The sequence below is a fragment of the Jaculus jaculus genome, chromosome 4 (assembly GCF_020740685.1).
Source record: "Jaculus jaculus isolate mJacJac1 chromosome 4, mJacJac1.mat.Y.cur, whole genome shotgun sequence".
NCBI lineage: Eukaryota > Metazoa > Chordata > Mammalia > Rodentia > Dipodidae > Jaculus > Jaculus jaculus.
In genome coordinates, this window is record NC_059105.1 from 178,780,086 (window position 1) to 178,793,613 (window position 13,528).

A 13,528-nucleotide genomic window follows, 5' to 3' on the forward strand; every position below is an offset into this window, starting at 1 on the left:
TTCTCTCTCTCTCTCTCTCTCTCTCTCTCTCTCTCTCTCTCTCTCTCTCTCTCTCTCTCTCTCTTTCATTCTCTCTCTCTCTCTGTGTGTGTGTGTGTGCCTTTTTCTTTCTCACACTCTCTCAAATAAATAAAATTTATAAAAAACAAATACTTTGGGTAGTTTCTGAGCTATGTTGAGCCAAGAAGTACTATCCACACAGGAGTAAGCAACCCAGCAGAGGCTGATTCCCCCAGAACCTTGGGCCTTGGGCGTCTGCTATGGAGTCAGCTAGAACAGCCTCACGGAGCCATTTTCTCCTGCAGCCTCTGCCAATAAGCAAAGCGCTGCTCACCACTCCTCCGGGTGCAGGGCTGTCTAGGGGTTGCAAGACCAGAACTGACGAGCTGCTGGACGTGGCTGTGGGGTGACGGCACAGGGCCTGGTGGAGGTCCTCCAACCTCAGCCTTATTGGAACTTCCATCTCCCATGTCTCTCCTTCTGAGACACAGCCCTCTTGTCTTGGCAACAGTCAAATAGTTCTCATCTGTTTCCTGAATAAGCCTTATGATCTGGTTAATTTTTTTCTGACCTGTGGGATAATGATAAAAGCAGAGGAATTTTAACAATTAAGGACCCTGTTGCATAGCAAATAATAATGCCCACCCTACAACATTTAGTAGAAAGGAAGGAAATCATAATACAAGACTTGTATGCTAAAATTAAATGCTCTTTATCTTAAAAAAATTTACTTTTCTGGCCTTTTATTCACATGCTAGTCTCTTTTCCTCAAAAGGCATGCACAACTTGACACATTTATGAGATCAGTTAATACACACCTGGATTAAACACAGCCTCACACATGCTAGACAAATGCTTTACCACTGAGCTATATCCCCAGCCATTTTTCTTTTTTTTTCTTTTTTTTTTTTAAATTTTATTTATTTATTTGAGAGCGACAGACACAGAGAGAAAGACAGATAGAGGGAGAGAGAGAGAATGGGCGCGCCAGGGCTTCCAGCCTCTGCAAACGAACTCCAGACGCGTGCGCCCCCTTGTGCATCTGGCTAACGTGGGACCTGGGGAACCGAGCCTCGAACCGGGGTCCTTAGGCTTCACAGGCAAGCACTTAACCGCTAAGCCATCTCTCCAGCCCCCCAGCCATTTTTCAGTATTTGTTTTGTTTTTGTTCTTTATTTTGATCCAGAATCATACTTAGTTGTCCATGCTGGACTTACACTTGTGATACACTTGCCTTTGCCTTTTTTTTTCTTTTTTCTTTTTGTTTTGTTTTGTTTTTCAAGGTAGGGTTTTGCTCTGGCCAAGGCTAACCTGGAATTCACTACATAGTCTCAGGCTGGCCTTGAACTCATGGCGATCCTCCTACCTCTGCCTCCCAAGTGCATGCACACCACACCTGGCTTGCCTTTGCCTCTTGAAACCCAGGCCTGCACAACCAGGTCACAATAATCACTTTGACTGACCTCCTAAATAGCTTCCATCCAGAGTCTCCAAGTCACAGGTGTGGTAAGAACCTCACAGGTCATCTTGACTGAACTTTTATTCTACAGATATGGAAACAAACTCAGAGATGCTCTGTGATTTGCTTTCGGACCTTAAAAGGAATTCCACCATTTGACTTCTAAGCTTCTATCCTTCCATCACTCCATCCTTAAAGTCCGAAGCACCAGAGTTATGCCTGCTCTGACCGCTACATCTCCAAAGCCTCTTGAACCACAAATGAAAAGGAACAACCTGAACAAATGCAGTTTACCTCCTCACCTGCCTCTCCCCCCTTTATCAACTCAGCTGAATGTAAGAGTCACCTGAGAGATGCATCTCTCTCCTTTAAACACCAAGGCCAGGACTCAGTGTAGGCTCACTAGTTGAGAATCCTGAGGCATAGAGCCCCAGACATCTACATTTTTATAGTCTCCCCAGGGGCTTCTGATTGATAGTCAGCAATTAGAACCACTGATCTACTTCCCTTGGTTTTGTTTTTAGCCTAATTTCCACCCATTTCTACTTCTTATAACTTTCTCTCTTCATTCTTCCCAATTCATTTTGTGCTTCCCATGCACCTGGCTATTGTATGGACTTGAGTTGTATCATGAGATATTTAATACAATTTTGCTATCTGCATTAGCTTTTGTTGGTTGTCTTTTAAATGGGGTAATTCTCTTTATTTTCCCCTGCTCTCTCTCCTTTAAACTACCTCTTTTCACACTCCACCAATCTTAATTAGGTTATTCCGTGTAGACTTCAATTAACTTATTTTCCTGTGTGAAGTAGACCACTGTGGGGGAAGAAAAAGTGACAGGTCTGTTTGTGGTTTTGGAAAAAGCATTAATGATCACAAAAACATCCTCGACGCTATTGATCCCTCTTTCTTTTCAAAGCCCATGACACAGGGCGCATCTCTGGTCTCTGAGCCACATTCTGGTAGACCCTTCTCAGCTTGCATTTCTCCTCCAGCTCTAGTAACCCATTGTTTTCCGTCTGCACATGTTCTTTCTTGGTCATCTCACCTCCTCCACACTGTTGCCCCCCACCCCTCATCCATTCTTGCTCTCTTCTTACAGTTATTGATTAAAGGTCTCCACCCTTAGCTCGTTGAGCTCTTCCGAATCAATACAGACTCATCTTTCTTCTTCTTTTTTTTCCCCCAGTCTCCATTAAAGTAATTTCTCCATGTAGTAATGTGTGAAGTTGTTAGTTTGCGAAATCATTTATTCAAATGATAAATAAGTGTTTATTGACCAGGCATAGTGGGAAAGCAATTATGGGAGAACGTATCATTATGAATAGTTCTTCACTCTTTCTTTCTTTCTTCACGTGAGGGGTTTATACCCCGGATCACTGCTGTTGCTTTACCATGTTTTGGTGTGGAGAATACTTTCTTTGAGTGCTTCATTGACTCAGGACTTAGTTGGCTGTGTGACACATTTTGGGCAAAGGGACTATGAGATGTGGTGTAACAAGAGGTCTGGCCTCTGCCTCGCTGGACAGCAAGGTTCCCAGACAGGACCTGTCTTCCACCTGGACTCTGGAGTGAGACGTAAGCAACAGAGCCACAGGCTGATGCAGAGCACCTCGGACCCAGCGACGCATGAACCCTGAGATAGGAATACATGATATGGAGAGCGAGAGATGCTCTGCTATTACCACAGCAAGAGACTGCCTACCTCAGTGCCCGTGATGAAACATGGAAGTTCAGAAGGGGATCTCTGGTTCAGTAAGTTTGTCTCTTCAGACGTGTTTCATAGTTTTCTTTTCGATTGCATATCACATCCAGTCAGCTTCCAGTACATTATAGATTCAACTCCCTGGTAGTTGGCTCACTGCCAGGCAGCCTCTCTCAAGGAATGTCTGTAAGACAATAGCCTCTATATGGCTCCCTACCCACACAGTGCTTCCGTTCCCCAAGGTTTCTCCAATACGCCCTAGTTGTTTCAAATGTTGTTTATGAATCCATGTTGCAAATATCAAAATCTCAGACTAAGCTGGGCATGGTGATGTACAACTTTAATCCCAGCACTTGGGACGCAGGGGTAGGAGAATCACTGTGAGTTCAGGCCACCCTGAGACTACACAGTGCATGCCAGGTCAGACTGGATGACCGTGAGACCTTACTTCAAAAAAAAAAAATAAGACAAAACAAAACAAAACAAAAAAAATCTCAGACTGATCCAAACAATGGAAAGATGTCTGTAGTTCACAGAAACTGTTAGCATGTTAATGCTTCAAACAAGGTGTGTTCCTGTGGTTTAAACAATGCTAAGGATTTGGTTTTTCCTCCACCTTTTCTTTCTTTTTTAAGGCAGCATTTGATTGTCTATCTATCTATCTATTATCTATCTGTCTGTCTGTCTGTCTTACACTATAAAATTTATTTTCTGAAGTTCTGTAATTCAGTGGATTTTAGTATATCCAGAAGAGGGTTGCTTCACCACAACCTATTTTAGAATTATTTTCATTGCACCTCCTCAAATAGAAATGGTGTATCCTTCAGCTGTTAACCTGTTTTATCTCCTAAGCAATCATGAATCTACTTTATATGTCTGTTTATTTCTATTTATTTATGAGAGACAAAGAGAAAAATAGACATGAGAGGGGGAGGAGAGAATGGGTACACTAGGGCCTCCAGCTGCTGCAGACAAACTCCAGATGCATGTGCCACCTTGTGCATCTGGCATTACATGGGTACTGGGGAATTGAACCAAAATCCTTTGGCTTTGCATGCAAGTACCTTAACCACTAAGCCGTCTCTCCAGTCCTTCCTGTGTCTTGTCTATTCTGGACATGTTCATGCTGGTAGAATCACATAATATGTGTTCTTTCATTATTGATTTCTTTCCCTGTGTGTACTATTACTAAGGTTCCTGTGTGGTGATATCTGGCATCATTATTTATTGCTTTATGTAGATGAGTAACATTCTATTTCTACATATATGCATACATATAAATATGTGATTCACATTTCATCAATTCATTTATTACATTTATTATTATTATTTATTACATTTATTATTATTTATGATGAATATTTTAACTATACCATCCTGTGTTTATTATGAATAATGTTGATATGAATACATGTGAAAATTTTAGTCTGAAATATGTTTCCAAATTGTCTTCAAATGGAATTGCTGGGCAATATGACAATTCCAACTTTCTGAAAAATTTGAAGGATAAAATGTTTTAAATTTTTTATTTTTTGTATCGCTTTGTTTGCCTTTGTGGTGCTGGGGTTCAAACTCAGAGCCTTGCACACGTTAGGCAAGCGCTCTACCACTGAGCTACATCGCCAGCTCTCAAATGTTGAATTTTGATGGTCTCATTTATCTCTGTGTTACTTATGCTTTTATTATCATATTTGATTATCATATCTAAGAACTCACAAAGATTTACCATTATGCTTTCTTCCTAGAGCTTTACGGTTTTAGCTCTTTCACTAAGGCTTTTTCATTATTCATTTTGCATTAAGCTTATACCACATGGGAGTAAGGGTCTGAGTTCAGTCTTTGTGCTTGTGGATGTACTGGTATGTGTAAGGGCAGGTGCGTGTGTCACGCATGTGGAGTCTCAGGAGAGCCACAAGCGTCGGTCCTCAGCTGCTTTATTTAAGGTGGGGTCTCTTGTTCTCCACTCTGCTCACAGGCTAGCTGGCCCCGGAGCTTCCGGAGGACTGTTCTTCCTCCACCTTCCATTTGGCCAGAGGAACGCTGGGATTACAGACCCCTGCTGCAGTGTCCGGCTTTATATAGGTTTCGGGGATCTAAACTCAAGTACTCACACTTGGTTGGCAAGAACTTTCCCCATTGAGCCACCTCCCCATGCCCAAACTCGATTCGTGGGTATGTGGCTCCGCGATTCTTCTCTGTTGAAAGACAAATCCTTTGGATGGTTTTGACCTTGCTATGCAAGCGTAGATCTATTTGGCAATCTCTGTGTTTGGAATCAGGTAACAGTGGACGATGGCACAGCTGAGTGAATATATCCAAAGTGACTTTTGAAATGGATTTATGTTCCGTGAACTGTATTTCAATAAGAACATTTAATTCATCAATTGAATTGGGTTGATCTTCCCAAACATCTACCCCAACTGATGTCTGCTTCTTCCCTGAATACTTACGTTTGAGGATGAAGTCATTCACAGTTAGTGTGCAGTTCTCAAAGGCACAAAGGGGTGTAGAGTGAGGTGGACACTGCACACAGAGACTGCTTGTTTATTCACAAAAGATCAGCTTCACGCTAGAGATTTTGCCATGCCCCCCACCCCAGTGACCCCAGCTGCACTTTCCACGACCTCCGCCCTGCCGTGTTCCAGAATCAATCAAACCCCACCTAAAATCCCTCACCTCCCAACAGTTGCAATATGAGCTCGGAAGGCCATTAGATGCGTTCCGAATGAGATCAGTTGTCTCGTGGCCTGCTCACACCGGCATGCGGTCTTCCTCTGGGCATATACTAAATGGAACCGTGAATGACAGAAAATCTTCTTGGTCAGAGCATCGCTGTGATTCAAAAGCTGGCCATGAAAGATCATCCGGCGGGAAGCTGCTTCTCAGCAGGGCCGCACCAGACAACAGAACGGAGTGGTGTTTGTCTCCGTGGCTCTCCTTTATCTCGGAATCCCCTCATGCTCATCGATCTTGCTTCCCGTCCAGGAAGCATTCTATCGTCAAGCTGCCTTTTTGCAGACTACTGATCAAGCTCCCGTTCGCTCCCTAGGAGCTGATTCGGTACTTTCAATCCTAGTAAGCAGGCCTTGGGTAGCTCCAGTCAATACAGGCTCTTTTTTTTTTTTTTTTTCTATGAGACAGTGAACTTCACAGGCAAAGATCTACTAACAGCTCCTCAAATCTCCTATACTAGCTGGCATAGACTAATAAGTCAAATGAAGTCAGTCTTTCAGTCTTGAAGTTATTTCAGAAAGGGTTTATGGGCCATTTTGCTTAACCTGGGTGGCATTATGAGTAACAGCACTCAACATCTAGCAGACTGTCAGTGTGAGAAGGTCGATTCCCTTTCGATGGCTGTCTGTCTCTGTACTGAGAAGACTTGTTCCGAGGAATGCATCATTTTTTTTATTTAACAAACATAAAGAACCTAAAACAGGGCTGGGAAAATTGCTCAGTGGTTAAAGCCTTGCAATACTTGCCAGCCTGGGGTTTGAGTCCCCACTGCCTTCATAAAACCAGAGGCACCAAGTAGCACACGGGTCTAGAGTTCATTTGCAGTGGCAAGAGGCCCTGGTGTGCCCAGAGTCAGTCTCTCCACCCCCTCCTCTCTCTTGTATGAATTAAAAGAAATGACTTGAAAACAGTAATGACAAGGGTGTCATCGTCAGTATGAATGGTTCTTTTTTAAAATCTTTTTAAAAATTGTTTATTTCTATTTATTTGAGAGTGACAGAGAGAGAAAGAGGGAGGGAGAGAGAGAGAGAATGGGCACCCCAGGGCTTCCAGCCACTGCAAACGAACTCCAGATGCGTGTGCCCCCTTGTGCATCTGGCTAACGTGGGTTCTGGGGAATCGAGCCTCGAACCGGGGTCCTTAGGCTTCACAGGCAAGCGCTTAACCGCTAAGCCATCTCTCCAGCCCAGTGTGAGTGGTTCTTAAGTAGGTCACAGATTCCCTGGAAGGGTCTCTTGAAGCTGACTGTCTTCCAGAGCTTCAGATTCAGTTGGTCTCACTGTCACATGAAGCTCTGACTGCTGGCGGCCGTGTGCCTGGAGACACAGTACTGTTCCGTGTTCTCATTCCTCCGTGCTTTAAAGTGTAGCACGTGGGCTCCCAGAACGGGCAGTCCCTGACAGCTTATGACAGGTAAAGGAGTTCAGGCCCCATCTGGAATTCCTGGGTCAGAATCTGCATTGTGACGAGGTCTCTCTGATGATTTGCATACAGTCATTAGAACCAGAGAAGCACTGCTCAGTCCACCGAGGGAACTCGCAGAACAGGTCACAGAAGAGTAAAGTGACGGATGATCTAATTGAGAGCAACAGGGTCCTGTCAGTGTGCTGGAGTGTGCATCGTCGGACTGAGCTGAGAGAACTGAGAAAACGGAATGAATAAATCGGGCTGGGTCCCCCCCGCCCCGCCCACCAGGCCCAAGACACAGACAGGACTGCTTGAAGAAGAAATGGATCTTAATACAGATGCTACTTGCAATGGTATGGACAGGATGAAACTGACATTTTAATGGACGGTGACACATTGTGGTATTAACAACAACAAAAGCCTGCCTGTTATCAACCTTAGACCAAAAGGAGAATGGGAAGGAGCAAAAATATATCTAGACTGGTTCTTTGTTTCATCCCTTAAGATTCCCCATGGGCTTTCAACTGTCCAAACCCAAGAGGTCCAGGACAGGAAGTGTGGGGGGCGGGGTGCACGCACACACATACATGTAGTATGTATGGCCTAGTCTGTGTTGTGCATAAACATGTATATACCGACGTGGTGCCCTGCGTGCTGTCCTACGGCGCCTTGTGGACTTGCACGCAGCAGCTGGAGGAAAATAATCAGGTGTCTCTTTCTCCTTACTGTCCTGCCTGTTGTTCCTTACGATGGAGTGGTCACTTACTCCAGAGCTTGTTGTTCGTGAGTCCCAGCAACTCTCCGACCTCTGGCCCCCACACAACTGAGGTCACAGGCACGTGTCGCCACCGCCCAGCTGTTTTACGTGGGTCTTGGGCATTCAAGACACACTTAACCATTGAGCAATGTCTCAAGCCCTGTGGTGGTTAAATTCCACCTCAACTTGATCGGGATCAGGATAGATATCAAGTAAGAGCAATCCTAATTCCACTGAGATAGGACTTTTTCTGTCTTTGGCATTTGAGAAATGACCGATAGATCTGGAAGATCCTTGGAAGCAGGGAAGGATGGCTCATGGAAGAAATAAAATATCATGTATTTTTTTTTTTGCAACACATAATTCTTTCTTCTTGTTTCTTCTGCCAGAACTATAATTTCTTTCCTTTTTTGTGTTCATCTTCTTCTAACTAAGCCTCTAACATACTCCTTTGAAATGGTTGCCATTTGACCTGGATATCAGTTATTTTCCTCATCCCAAACTTGGAGTATCAATGACCCCTACCCTCAATCTTCAAATGACTTAGTTTTGTCTTATTATAGCTTTTAGCAGAAAGTACAACTCAATTAATCTGAGGTTTCATGCTTTCTGGACATTGGCTTCTTAGAGCATAGGACTAATATGAAGGAGATAAAGACATAAATTTCATTTCACCATATTCATGATAGAGCGTATTTGAGCAAAAGGTATAACCACAATCTGGAAAATAGAGTCACTCAACATTCCAAAGAACATAAAATCCTTAAGGGAGGGTCATATGCTTTGTCGAAAGTACACACTGTGCCTTAATGACAGGTCAGAATTCTGTGCTGCCCTCTTAACGAAGATATAGATCCTCTAGTGTTTATGCCTATTGAATACCAACTACCCAACTTTGCATTATGACCGACATTGTGAAAATATGAAAAAAATCCAGAGAGTCTAGATCTAGAATGACACCTCAGATAGGCAAAGTCAGCACCCGAAGCAGTTACAAACGGGGACCCGTCCAGGTGGATCCCCTCAAACTGGCTGCTGTAAAGCGCCCCTGTGCTCTCAGCTGCTGACAACCTCTTCTCTTCCTTTGTGCTTTGAACGAGTTGCAAGTTCTCCTCCCAGAAACCACCTGCAGTTTCCCCCTTAACTATTTCAGTTCTCCACTCAGTTATACTGCCTTATGCTACCTTAACTTCCCATCTCTGAAGATGAGCCCATCTCAGGTTCAAGTCTCTTATAGGTTAGTCCAAGGATGAGATGCACCCTGAACAGAAGTGATAGTTTTGCTTTGCACTAAGAAAAAAAGTACATTTGTCAAGTTGGAGAAAACACATAGGTTGGTTGTAAGCATAGTCTCTAAGCAGTGTCATCGGTAAGGAATATGGGCCAAAGGCATGTACAATATCATGCATAAGCTACCTACCTATCTATCTGTCTGTCTGTCTGTCTCTATACATACATAGAGAGAGAGAGATTCTCCCTCAGCAGAATGATGCCAATTTCTGTTCCATAGTACTCCTCACCTTACAGTGACGCCCACGCGGAAGAAGCCCTAATCTGTTGGCACCAGATTTTGCTCATAAATATACCTGACCCCTGCTGCATGTGCCAAGGTTTATCTAAAATGAGAAGGTCTTGTTTATTTCTGAACCTAAAACTTCCCAAGGCATTCTACAAGACATATTGGCTTCAATGGGTACTGATCAAATTTAGAAAAAAATAAAAAGACACTAAAAAGACAGTTGAGTAAATATTTACTAAAATATTATAGTGTTTGATCATGGCACAAAAACTTTGAGTGCTTTTGACCTTGACTTATTTATTTTTTTCTCAAAATACTGTGAAGTCCACCATCACCATGAGGAAGTCATGGGTAGCCTAGAAAGGTTCAAAGATTCAAATTTAGAATGAAACTTCATTGTACTCAATAGATCGCAACAAAACAATATGCCTGAATAAAACAATATACCAGAAGCCAGAAGATGTGGTTCATATGGAAGCTCTGCCTCACAAAAATACATCTAAGCCAGAAAGAAATGCAAGCAATGACCCAGGGAGTTGACGCAAGTGTGTGCAGCCCCTGGGATAGTTGAAGAGAGCTCCCAGGCTGATCTGTCCACAGTTCAGAAGCCAAGAAGCCACATGTGCTCTCTCTCACCAAGATGTGACTGTGTTGTGGTTTGATCAGCTGTCTCAAGATGTCAAGGCCCCTGTGTCCTTTCCCAATATAAATAGCCAGGCCAAGCCTTTTGATTTCATGTTGGAACACCATCAAAACCCAACAGGTGCTGACCTCTGGGGCCTTTTGGCTCTCAGGAGGGGCCTGTCTGCTCTTCTCCAAAGGGACTGCCCACAACCTGACACCACATGATGACAGCTGGCCCCACAACACATGCCTCTAAGGAGGGGAGCTCACGTTCAACAACCAACAGTATGTGGCACCAGACACTCTTCCTTGTAAACTATCACCAGGGGGAAGAAAACAAAATGTTCAACTACTCAGAACCTTGAGGTTTTTATAAATGCAGTTAGTACAAATGTGAGAGACTCAGGAAGCTACAGACTGCCATCAGGAAAACTCAAAATACTCAGAGGGAACGCTAATGTCTTTAAATAAAGACTCAAATCAAACTTGTTAGCAAATAGTTCTCATAGGGAAGGCTCGAGGACGAGATGCTGAAGATAGATAACAAATCGATAAACCATCACTCCACAGGGTTGGGTCCCTTAGAGGAAGTATGGTAGGAGGAAAAGTGAGCATCATTTGGTAGCATCAAAGACTGCTATGAAGGGAAGGTGACAGGAAGAGAAAACGTGTATGTGTCCGGGACCCAGAAATACCAAGGCTGTCTGCAAAGTAGCCTATCATCAGTCCTAGGAAAGATTTCTGGCTATTCCATTTGGATTTGGGAGACTATGGCTTCATTCTACAAGGGATGTTGCTATATTTTCTGCATGCTAGCAGCACTCACTAGTGAATTTGAGAAGATTACAGTAAAGTATATGGATCAGAAAATCTACATATGGCACTGGAGACCTATGAACCTTCTAAAATTTTATATAAACATTTGTGGGAATAGAAAAAAAGTTTTGAGGAAGAAGAATTTGTAATATATTTTTTTTTAAATTTTCAACTTTCACGGTGTTCTCTAACTTTCCAAAAGAGAAGAAAATCATGTCTGAGAAATCAAATAGAATGTTCATTCAAAGTGATATAACCCATCAAAATTAATAAATATGCATAGAAATAACGTCTTATAGAGCTCTTGTTATAATAGTAGACAAAAAAGTAAGAGTACTCCAAGAGTTATGTGAAAATAACCTCAAGCTTTGGAAAACTCATGGGAACACATGATCAAACTCATGTAATTGAAGGAACACAGAGATTTTCTAGTCCATTAAAATTTGCTGCTCACAAATGAGTGTGAACTTGCATCTGCAGATCTCTAAAAAGACTTTATAACTATTTCAAATTTTCTTTCATTGATATTTTTCATACTTAAAAAAAATTGATCCATAAAACAAAAGGTTCATGAAATTAGGGCAATATCCTAGAAATACTCAAACTTACCCTTTCTCCTACGTTTTACTTCTCTTGGCTTGTCTTCATAATATGCTTGTAAGAAGAGAATATGGGAGTGTCTGTGCTCTCATTAAAGATGACCCTAGGTGACGTTTTTCAGTTTTCCATTTTGTGCGTGAAATTCTTGAAACTGAACGAAGTCAAGATACTGATGTAAGGAAAGAAAGCTCTGAGTTCATAGGACGCTCTGGGTGTCGGCTGTCAAAATCAGATGGACGCGGGTATTGAAGGGGTTTGGAGGAGTCCTGGGCTGCACCCACACTCTACTTACTGCTCTCTGGACTTGCAGCTCTTCCACCACACTTACCATGCTTCCTATGACAGATTCACTGAAAGTTGCTATTTCTGGCATTTCTATTTTACAAAGAAGTAAATATATATGCATATATATGTATATATATATGTGTATATATATATATATATATATATACACACACACATATATACATATATGTATATATGTATATGTATATATGTGTGTGTGTTTTAGTTACATTTGTATCACCCTGTCAAAATAACTGACATAAATAACTTAGAAGGAGAAAAAGGTTTTGAGAAAGTTTCAGAGGGTTTAGCCAATGGCTGCCTGGGCATACTGTGGAGCCGCAACATCATGGTGGCAGGAACATGCTCTGTTCTTCAGTTCTTGGTGGGCATGAAGCATGGAAAAATGGAATACAGGAAGAAATCAGGCCAAAATGCACCCCGTTGCCACCAGGATTTTCCCTCAGTGACCTGTTTTCTCCAACTAGGCCTCACCTACTACCTTTCAATGCCTCCTCCAAACTACCATCACACTGCAAATCTTACTGGTTCTGGAAACTCCCTCACAAAGTCATCTGAGTCACGCACCACCTTCTAGGCATTTATTAACCCAACCAAGTTAATCAAAGCTAATCAACGCAGTCACTGAATGATGATTTTATGATCAACATAACCTAATTTTATGTTCAGTGCAATATTATCATAAGGCAGAGTTCAAGATGTAAGCCCATTCTCCTAGTGTTCCTGGGCTTCAGATAGTTTACAAGGTAATCACTGTGTGGAGTGAAGTGAATTAAAGCAGGAATGATTTTATTCTGGTTGAACTGTGTGGTTTAAAGAAAATTTGCAGTTTAAGATAAAAGGAAGCGTTTATCCAATAGACTTTAGAATCCGTTTAACAAGTGAGGTACGTCTACAGAGCGCTAGTAGAAGTCACCAAATTCCCATGTGTGTCTCTACACTCCCCAGACCCCATGCAATTGAGTGTGGAACATGTATAAAGTGTTGGCAAACATTGCGTGCTGTTAGATATTCAAGAACCAAAGCACCACTTCCATCTCTTTGTTAATTGGTGTTTTTTTTTTTTTTTTAATTTTAGAAAGAGAGAATTGGAGTGCCAGAGCCTCAGCGACTGCAATCAAACTCAGATGTTTGTGCCACCTAGTGGGCATATGCTACCTTGCACTTGCTTCACCTCTGTGTGTCTGGCTAACGTGGGATCTACAGAGTTGAACATGAGTCCTTAGGCTTCACAGGCAAGTGCCTTAGCTGCTAAGCCATCTCTCCAGCCCTCCATCTCTTTATCTCCCACTTTGGTAACTTTGGAAGCCAATAGTTCTGAGATGGAGAAAGAGCATCTATGCCAGGTTTCTCCTGAATCAGAAGCAAACATTTAGTGGGTTCAGCCACCAAGATTTGAGGATTTAGCTCTAGTGGTGACCTTTAAAAACCAAGTGTACCAGCATCTATCTCGGAAAACTTGAGGCATTATTTCTAGATAATCAGAGAACTTCAAATTTGATTAATATGAACATTATCAGGGTGAATTGTTTTATGCAGAAATCTGAGACCTACTAGGTAAGAATCTCTTGAGGAAGGACTAGGGATATGTATTCAAACTTC